Source organism: Amia ocellicauda, unplaced genomic scaffold (genome assembly GCF_036373705.1).
Source record: "Amia ocellicauda isolate fAmiCal2 unplaced genomic scaffold, fAmiCal2.hap1 HAP1_SCAFFOLD_55, whole genome shotgun sequence".
Classification (NCBI taxonomy): domain Eukaryota; kingdom Metazoa; phylum Chordata; class Actinopteri; order Amiiformes; family Amiidae; genus Amia; species Amia ocellicauda.
This window is the reverse complement of record NW_027102985.1, coordinates 76047-87070: the sequence shown is the minus strand read 5'-3', so window position 1 is coordinate 87070 and position 11024 is coordinate 76047. Positions and strand designations below refer to the sequence as shown.

At 41.8% G+C, this 11024-nt stretch overlaps 1 non-coding gene across 1 annotated transcript; it reads left to right on the top strand.

The window, feature by feature from the left end:
- The first annotated feature begins 1202 nt into the window (after nucleotides 1–1202).
- LOC136738274 (U5 spliceosomal RNA) lies at nucleotides 1203–1317 on the top strand. Its single transcript, XR_010812578.1, has one exon. It is a non-coding gene; the product is annotated as a U5 spliceosomal RNA (small nuclear RNA).
- Nucleotides 1318–11024: the final 9707 nt, after the last annotated feature.

Here is an 11024-nt window from a genome sequence, read left to right as displayed (position 1 = left end):
AACTGTCAGTCTCCCTCAGTCTGGGGCTCCATGCAAGATCTCACCTCGTGGAGTTTCAATGATCATGAGAACGGTGAGGAATCAGCCCAGAACTACATGGGAGGATCTTGTTAATGATCTCAAGGTAGCTGGGACCATAGTCACCAAGAAAACAATTGGTAACACACTACGCCATGAAGGACTGAAATCCTGCAGCGCCCGCAAGGTCCCCCTGCTCAAGAAAGCACATGTACAGGCCCGTCTGAAGTTTGCCAATGAACATCTGAATGATTCAGAGGAGAACTGGGTGAAAGTGGTCTCAGATGAGACCAAAATCAAGCTCTTTGCCATCAACTCAACTCGCCGTGTTTGGAGGAGGAGGAATGACCCCAAGAACACCATTCCCACCATCAAACAAGGAGGTGGAAACATTATGCTTTGGGGCTGTTTTTCTGCTAAGGGGACAGGACAACTGCACCGCATCAAAGGGACGATGGACGGGGCCATGTACCGTCAAATCATGGGTGAGAACCTCCTTCCCTAAGCCAGGGCATTGAAAATGGGTCAAATACTTATTTCCCTCATTAACATGCAAATCAATTTATAACTTTTTTGAAATGCATTTTTCTGGATTTTGTGGCTGTTATTCTGTCTCTCACTGTTAAAATACACCTACCATTAAAATTATAGACTGATCATTTCTTTGTCAGTGGGCAAACGTACAAAATCAGCAGGGGATCAAATACTTTTTCCCCCCACTGTACATACATATATATGGAAAAGAAACATTACAAGTATAAATCACAATAAGATGTAATAAAGTACAGATAAACAAAATGTAATAAAATGTGATCTTTTTGAAAATGCAGGGACGTCACTGGAAAAGATGATGTCTGGATGGCAGCATATGTTGCTCCAAAATGTGTACATCTCTTCTGCAAAAATGGTGCCCTCACAGATGTGCGAGTTACATGACAGACAGACAGACAGACACTCACACCCACACACACACACTTTCACAGACAGACATACACACACACACACACACTCACTTTCACACAGAGACAGGCACACACACACACACATACATACATACATACATATGGAAAAGAAACAATACATTTATAAATCACAATAAGATGTAATAAAGTACAGAAAAACTAAATGTAAGAAAATGTGATCTTTAATACACACAAATATGTATGGCTGGTCGGATGCGTCTTGGACTCGGGTTCCTCTTCATTACGTATAACGCTTTTGCCTTTTGCTAAAGCTTTCCGTGGAGGGGATCGTGGGTGAGTTTGTACCATTTTTGGGAGGATCTGCCTTGTTGGGGCGGAGCTGTGATCCAGGTGAACAGCAGATCGGGCATAGGTGGGCATGTGGGCAGAGGAGTAGGAAGGCCGGTCAAGCAAATAAGCTTGCTAAGGTACGCAGCAGCAGCAAGCAGCCCCCCCATCCAGCCAGCCAGCCAGTCTGGCTGGCAGTGACTGAGTGGTTGACAGACGGCAAGCAACGGAATGTACGTGCTCTGTGATGTCATAGCAGTCAGCTGAGAGAGGCTCGTGATGTCATCGCTGAGCTGGCTGGCTGGCTGGCTCTGTGTGTGTGTGTGTGTGTGTGTGTGTGTCTATGTCTGTCTGTTTTTCTGTTTGTCAGTCTGTCTGTCTGTCTGTCTGTCTGTCTCTCTCTCTCTCTCTCCCTCTCAATTCTATTCATTTGTATTGTCAAAGCAATTGGACATACATACATACATATATATATATATATATATATATATATATATGTAGCGTAAGGTACACTTTTAAATTTCAATTAAAGAAGTGAATTCATAGTATCACCTTATCACGAATCCTGGAGTCTTGTAGAACTCAATTTCTGTAATCATTGGACGCAGACACCAATTCCAAAGATATAAATTGTCAAATTTATTTAAAAACAATGACTAAATGTAGCACTACACTAATAATACAAAAGGGAAAAACTAATTAAAATTCAACTCTAGATCAACAAATCAAAGACAAATCACTTCCGTGACCAAATCAAAGACCATGGGATCACATAGGATAACACACAAATCGTTAAACAAAAAAGGTTATAAACACATTGACTACAATACCGGTTAGTAATTCTAGGAATCACTAAGAAACAGTTGAAAGTGCTAAATTGCAGTTTCAGAAGATGAAAAAAAACTGTAACAGATGGGATATGTAGTACTTTATACTCGAGTGGTCTATGCGATTACACCCTGTTGGTGTTATTAAGAACGCCAAGTACCAGAATGCAGAGCGGGACTGTTTTTTGTGCCGTGACTTGTTGGGGGAAAAAGGCGCAGAAAAAACGGACGAGAAGGTGAAGGTAGTATGGCGGTGATGCACGCGTTGGTGAAGTGGGAAAGCGGGGTCGACAAAGACTCTTACAGCGTGATTCCCACTGCTTGCTTTCGCAATTTTGATTTATTCAGCATTGCTGATGATGACGAAGAGACGACTCGAAACTTCAGAGCAGAGTGGAGAGACACGAACAAACCTCCAAAAGGTGGATGGCCTGTCCATGAAGCGCAGATCATTATGACTGGTAACAATGTTTATTTAAAAAAAAAAAAACATTAAAGTCTTTACATGCTATTTGATATATACAATCACAGTATATTTGAAATGAATGTTTAAGTTATTAATGTGTTGTACTTCTAACATACTCTTATAACATGGTAGATGGTGGTGAGGGCGCTAAAACTCGTCATACTTGACTGGCATTTGTAAGAACGATTTATTGTGTGTTGTGCTTTACAATAAAATCCCCCAAATCACAAAATAAATTAAACCAGATATAATTTAACTTCAGTTTTGATTCAGTGTTGGCTGTTCATCTTAATTTGTATGGTCAAAGCACAGTATTTTTATGACAAATAAATATAATCCCCAAATATCTGTGGACATAATGCAGGGTTTTATTTATTTTATTTTTATTTTAGGAAAAGAAGGCGAACTAAGAAGAAAACTTAATGACCTAACAAAAATGCCCTGTCCTAAAATGAAGAGAGTACCTAAACCAAACAAAAAACTTCAAATTTCAGATGATAGTGACCTTGATGAACCACAGTTACCGGTGAGATAATTACTGCAAATATTAAATAAATGTATTGCAGGATTGTTTTTTTTTAATCATATTCATATATATATATATATATATTTTCATTTTAAACTCTTTTCCTCTCTGAATACAGCACAAAATAAGAAAGAAAACCGATGGAGCTTCAAGAATTAGATCCCGTCATATTCTACAGACATTTAAAGAGTCCAGTGAAGTTGAGCTACAGCAAAACGTTAAGCAGCTCGAAAAGGAAAACACAAGACTTAAAAATGAAAACCAATGTCTTCGAAACCGTATGGTTGATGGTAAGTTTTTTTATTTATAGCAAATAATTCCTTACCTTGATAAATGTTATTCTTCAGTAATTTAGATTCCAGAGTAATGTATTATAGTTGATCATACTGAAGTAATCTAGAACCACAATACAGACTCTTAATGTGCACTGTCTAATAGTTTAATAATACTGATTATTAAATAAAGTTTTTCAACATAACTTCATAATCCTACATTAATGACTATATGCATTACATTAGACCTGGTAATTCTTGTATTTTATCTTTTTTATATTTTTCGTAGCTAATGTTAATGACCCACAAAAAGGTCAGTTTGCCAATAACATAGAGCAAGTCTCTCAAGTATAATTGCAGGCATTGATGGTTTTGTTTTCACTTTGTATTAAATATATTACTAGAAATGATTATCATTTAATACTAAGGTTTTTTTCTCCAGAGATTCCAGACCTTTTGGACAATCTGAAAAAAATTGTAACAAAAGCCACATTTATCAGCAATGAAGACAAAAGTGTGTCACCATCAAGTGGTTCTGACAGCCCCACAGCAAATTGTTCTGAATCTGACAAAGAATCACCAAAACAGGTATAACACTCTTGGTCTACAATATTACAAAGACAAGGTAAAAATATATATATTGAAAACAAATATTGGTTGTAAACAATCTAATGATGCTACATTATCAGTTATATTCATAGTTATAGTTGATAATAAGAATGTAATTGAATTATGGGTGTCACAGATTCACTGACTTTATTATGTCTGTAAATTAATAAACTTAGAATTGAGACATACTGTGGTCTTTAATAACACATTTCTGTAACAAAATCACAGCCTTACTGATAATGTATTCCACTTAACATAATATAAGAATAGTTTGGGGATAAACTTGTTTTTTATTTACCATTGTCTTTTAGGTGGAAATATTCCCAGGCACTGGAGTTTACATTGACAAACTGTCCTGGATCCTTGCAGAGAGGTGCAGCACGAATACGTCATATGCAAGAACCCTGACGGTTGCTGTCTTTGACTTTCCAACATTATTAAAGAGCAATCTTCGTGGTGGTGGCAGCAAGAGAGATCCAACTTCGGAGAAAAAGACACCTCTGGATCGCTTAAAGGTGGAAGCCATATATGGTATGTAAATGCTGTTGTACAAAATTTCTAACTCTCCTTTTTAACTGTATAGAACACAAAGGGTTAGCATTTGAAATGTTCCTTTGGCCTTTGTTTTAGTTTCAGAGACTAGAGTTAATTTATTAATAAATAATAATACCTTACATGTAGCAGCTGGAAAGATCCCAAAGTGCTCTACAGACTCACTTCACCCACCACCCTCTGGGGTGCAGCCATTTTGTACCAGCAGATTACTACACAGCAGTAAAGGTGGAGTCATAACAAATTTGTTAGACCTGATTGAGGGAAGCCTGACTTAGAATTCAGCCACGTCACTCTTTCAACAACACCTTGTAAATCACCTTGGATTAATGCTTCAGACATATTAATACATAATAATAATGAATAGTGCCATGGGATCCTTGACAATATAAACTTTCATGTCTCATTTAAATTTGACTTTTGAGCAAATACTTCACATTTCAGTCCAGTTGTGCCACATCAATGTAATGCTTAAGCAAGGTATTAATGGAGAAAAGACTGCCTTTGCATAGCTGCTTCGCCAAGTACAGATTTTACTATGAACTAGTGTAAGACAAGTTTAAGAGCATACACCAAAACGTTTAAATACACCCACACACAAAAATGTTGATTTACTGTGGCAATATGTAACTAATGAACCCTTCTCAAAGATATGTGGTATGTTTATTAAAAGATTTTTATATATCTATGTGCAAGTCATTAAATCTATGTGATACATGTTTTTTAGGGGCTACCTTGAAAAAATTGCCCAGTACCCCAAAGAGTGTAATTGGTGGTGCAATTAACAGCAAGATAAATGAACTACGACACAGAATGAAACCAGAGTGAAGATTTGAAGAACCAGATCTGTATTTTTTGTTTTGTTTTCAACAGGGTTGGGGTCAATTCCAATTCAATTTTTAATTCCCTTTTCAATTCAATTCCAATAAAGAATATTCTGTGAATGCAAAAAGTAATTGCAATTTTGAATTGATTTGTAGGAGGAATTGGAATTGAAAAACAGGAATTGACCCCAACCATGGTTTTCAGTGAGTGTTGTACAAATTGATAGGTCAGGGTTTCTGTAAAAACTTAATAGAGGCCAGCAGGCGTGCACGATCTGGGAAAAACTGCTCCACTACAACAGACCTCTTTCCCTTCGTTTTCTCTAAAAACCTCCTGATATCCTTCACTGCAGCTCTGACTCACCGAGGACGAGGAGGCGAGAGAGGAATCCGTGAAGCCGCCCTCACTGTCACTCTGAGCCCGAGGCGTCCCCGGTGGCTGCCGCGATGCTCCAGCGTGTAGCCGGACCTTTCCCCACCAAGCCGCTCGCTACCCCAGCTTCACTACTGTGCCACCACTTCTTTTACTGCCACTATTTACCAACACCGTCCGTGCTCCCTCCCAGCACCTTCTTAGTGCGTTTTTTCCACCCGGCGCCTCGGCTTGTACCGCCGAGCCTGGCCCTGCCTCCTCCTCGGCTACACCCTGTGTGTCTGTCCGCCCGTCTGCTGGCTGCTGAGGTTGTTCCTCGTCACTAACCAGCGCCCCGTGCACCGCCTCAACACCATCTCCCCCCGGCGTCTCGGTCGTCACTATCCCCCGCTGCCTCGACCCCGTCCCCCAGCTGTGCGTCATCGCCTCCGGGCAGCTCTTCCCCCGTCACGGCATCAGTGGTACCATCGGTCCGACCGGCGACTGTCTCCTCCGCCGGGGCTCGATCTCTGTCTGCCCGCTGCATCTGTGGCTGCGGGCCGGTGTCTCTATTCCTCCCCGCGTCGCCCCGCTCCTCCTCCCGCTCCCTGTCCTGCTCGGGACAGTTCCTCACGACATGCCCCTCGCTCCCACACCTGAAACACTTCATGGACTCCGAAGTAGCGAACACGACGTAGTCGGTATTGTCGATCTTAAATTTAAAAATGACATTAAGATCCTCATTGATGTTATTGAGGATCATATACAGCTGCCTTCGGAAGGACACGACGTGTTTCAGTTGCGGGGCTTTGCAGCCCAGCGGGACCCTCTTAATGCCGGACATCAGCTGCCCGAGCCGGTGCGGATGAACGGAGGGACGTTAGACAGCGTTACCTTCCGGGCAGGAGCAGCGAGCGGCAACACCGGGGTGAAAGTGTCGTCTAACACTGTGCCATTAGCCACTAGCTGATTGAGCAGATCAGTGGTTTTTAAGAAGATAACAATGGCAGCAGACTTGATATTTTCACACCCTGCTACCTCCCCAACCGCTAACACACACTGCTCTAGGGGGCAGAACTGCACCGGAGCGATCTTGACTCCATGGCGTCGGGTCAGTTTTTCAAAAGACGCATTCAGGGGGTCCGACCCCCCGACCCGGGAAGAACTACCGGTACTCCCCCCTCCCCTCCCCTGTTCCCCCACAATAAGAAAAGCACTGAAAACAGAAGACAAAATAAACAAACTGAAAAAAGTAAAGCAACAAAAAAACGCAGCCAAAGGACAGAGCTCTCAGCAGCACTCCCGCTCACTGCAGACCCCTCCCACACACTCCCAGCTGAGAGAGAGAGAGAGTTAGTGTCTGTCTGTCTCTCTCTCTCTGTAGATGCATCATAGGGAACATATGTAACAATCTCTCTTTTTGTTTACCAAAAATGAGAATGAACGTATTTCAAGTGGGTGTTGCCTTGGTTGGAAACGTTTTAAGATTATTTATGAAGTGTAAAGTGGATTTGTCTCAGTTCTCCGTAGTTTTCAATGTATGTGCCATTCAGTAGCGTTCATGTTACAGATGTGCCCTATGCAGTGGTAGGGTCAATAAAATGTCAGTAAAACTTTATTTTAGCAATTATGGAGGGGAAGAACTGCAAATAGCGGGTCCCCACTAATTATCTAACTTACCAACAACGTTTAAAATTAGGTCTTGCGAAGCTGCCAAATAATGCTGTATAATCGTATGTGTCTTCATACACCGGCTGCTATAGTCTGATAGCTTTGATTATATATATATATTTTCTCGTGAACCACAAATGCTATTTGCTTGATTTTTACAGAGTATGTTATAAATACCATTCTTATGAAGCCTGACAAATTGTATGCTGTAATTATGAATATTTTCAAATCATTTGTTTGTTTTTCCTAACATGTTACAAATGTTCCCTATGTGAAAGATGCATTATATCTTAATGACGTCTAAACAATTAAAGATATACAGATTATTATTTTTGGTAAAGTTATAATACATTGCTATTAACTATGTGTGTCAGTAAAAGTTTAAATTTCCTAAAGGATTTTTATTGATCTTGCAAAATAAGTGTTTAGGGAACATTTGTAACATAGAGGTGGGTTAGCCACCGGCTAAGGGCAGCGGCTCCGGCTCCAGCACCGTCACCATGTCGCTGGAAAAGCGCTAAGTGAGCTCACAGTGAGCTCAGTGTAATGTCTGCTCTGGTGAGCTCACAGTGTGACCTAGTCGTGAGTTCACGTCTTCACTGGGTAGTCCTTGACAACTTAATTGACTCAAATCTTGGGCTTAATTGGTCAAAATGACCATTGGTTGAAGGTACTCAGGGACTGATGTGTAGAGAGACTTATTAAACCTGCAGGATTGTGGTTTTCCCAGATCAGAATTAACCAGATCACCACAAAGGAACATGGTAGGTGCTATTGCAACACAGATTACACAAATACATTGAAATCCAAGTTTGCAGTGGTCCTTGGGCCATTGTGTGGTGATCCAGATCACTTCAGCAGGAATTTTGCAGTGGTCTGGACTACAACTCTCTCTCTCTCTCAATTCAGTGCATTTGAATTGTCAAAGCAATTGGACATGCATACATACATACATACATATACACTCACCTAAAGGATTATTAGGAACACCTGTTCAATTTCTCATTAATGCAATTATCTAACCAACCAATCACATGGCAGTTGCTTCAATGCATTTAGGGGTGTGGTCCTGGTCAAGACAATCTCCTGAACTCCAAACTGAATGTCTGAATGGGAATGAAAGGTGATTTAAGCAATTTTGAGCGTGGCATGGTTGTTGGTGCCAGACGGGCCGGTCTGAGTATTTCACAATCTGCTCAATTACTGGGATTTTCACGCACAACCATTTCTAGGGTTTACAAAGAATGGTGTGAAAAGGGAAAAACATCCAGTATGCGGCTGTCCTGTGGGCGAAAATGCCTTGTTGATGCTAGAGCTCAGAGGAGAATGGGCCGACTCGATTCAAGCTGATAGAAGAGCAACTTTGACTGAAATAATCACTCGCTACAACCGAGGTATGCAGCAAGGCATTTGTGATGCCACAACACGTACAACCTTGAGGCGGATGGGCTACAACAGCAGAAGACCCCACTGGGTACCACTCATCTCCACTACAAATAGGAAAAAGAGGCTACAATTTGCACAAGCTCACCAAAATTGGACAGTTGAAGACTGGAAAAATGTTGCCTGGTCTGATGAGTCTCGATTTCAGAGTCAGAATTTGGCGTAAACAGAATGAGAACATGGATCCATCATGCCTTGTTACCACTGTGCAGGCTGGTGGTGGTGGTGTAATGGTGTGGGGGATGTTTTCTTGGCACACTTTAGGCCCCTTAGTGCCAATTGGCCATCGTTTAAATGCCACGGCCCGTTGTTTCTGACCATGTCCATCCCTTTATGACCACCATGTACCCATCCTCTGATGGCTACTTCCAGCAGGATAATGCACCATGTCACAAAGGTCGAATCATTTCAAATTGGTTTCTTGAACATGACAATGAGTTCACTGTACTAAACTGGCCCCCACAGTCACCAGATCTCAACCCAATAGAGCATCTTTGGGATGTGGTGTGTAACGTTATGTTGGGTGTATTTGGATAAGAGTATTTGGGCTCTGAGCTGAAGCACGGATCTAAAGAAGACCTCTCCCCCCCAAAGTTATCAGATTTCCTTAGCTCATCAGCTTGGAACTGGTTTGCATCAAAGTGACAGTTTTGGGGAGGATGGCACCGAGAAGAGGCCAAATAGTTTGTTATTCTGCTATGAGATGTCTGGAGAAAGGGGCCTGTGGGTGATAAAAACTCTTTGAAGTGGATGAGAGCCGAAATCCCGACATAGAGCTACGAACCCAGGCCAACCGGCATTTCCAAAAGATGGCATGGATTGACATCAGTCATAAATCCAAAGTCACAAAAGATTAAGTCTGTTTTAGTTACTTGTGATAAATTGTTGATATCCTATGCGTTGGCATTAGAGTCATTAGGTGATTAATCGAGTACTGTTCTGTTGGGTTGTTACTGAATAGCCAAAACAATGATTACCCAAATGTCCCCATGTGAAGCATTGATTGTTAAGGTACCAGGAACAGAGATTCCTGAATTCCTTGGACGCCTAGGCAGTTTGGACTTTGAAGTAGAGTCGCGTCGAACTCAGTTGGCAAACGACACTACGACGCAACTCGAAAAAGAGTCGATAGAGGTGATGAAAGTTATGGCTAGCTTAGCACTTGCGAGCTCAAGGGTAGTGAACTGGATCATAAGCAAGTTTGAAAAACTGAAAAAGCTAGGAGAAAAGTATGCTAAAGCGAAAGAAGAAAGAGCCAAACGGCATGGAATGGTTTTAGAATTTGAAGGAAAGCTAGATACTTGTGGAAAACAAGTCATTGTGTTGAATGCTGAAAAAGAGGACTTAATTGAACAGAGAGAGCAATTAGGAAATGATTTGAGACAATGTCAAGTTGAATTGGAAACAACTCTGATCCAAGTAAAAGGTCTGCAAAATGACAGATGTAAAGCGGTTGAAAATGAAAGGATAGTTTTGAAGGACCGGGATGTTTTGGAAATGCGTCTTTGCAAAACAGTCAGGGAGAAAGATTTGGGCACTGTAAAAATGGAGATACTCGAAGGCGAGGTCATACATTTAAAAAGGGACAGTGAAGAAATGAGGAGAGTAAATCAGGTGCTTAGGGGAGAACTCAAATCAACTGAAGTTGAAAATGAGCGTCTCAAGCAACAAATAGGGGCCCTGAAAGCTGCCTCTTGGTGGGCTGCAAAGCTGACACCTGACAGCATAAAGGAACAGCCGGAACCGGCCAATGCACGGAGTCGCACACCGTCTCCACATTTAGGCCCCGGGTTGCCTCGTCCTGATCGTACCCCTCCCTGTAGTCTTTCTCCACCCAGGGTAAGAAGCTCGTCGCACAGACGAACTTCCTCTCCCGAGAGTCCAGACCGAAAGGTTAACATGCGCCAGTTGAGAGAACTGGCTAAAGATTGTGAAACCTTTAACCCAGCAGACAAGGAAGGAAATGTGGAAGCGTATATTAAGGACATTAAGTATGCTTTGAGTTTCTATCCTGAGGCTACGGAGAAGGAAAAGGTTCTCCTAATCCGCAAAACTACCTCTCGCCAAGTCCATTCTTGGATGGAGAGGCAAGGGTCCATGGTCTGCGATAGGTTTCAACGCTTGTGCAGAGCATTAGTTAGGGACTATTCCAGGTTCATTGATCCAGTGGCAGCAGTGACTGCCGCACAGCAGATCAAACAGGGTAAGCATGAG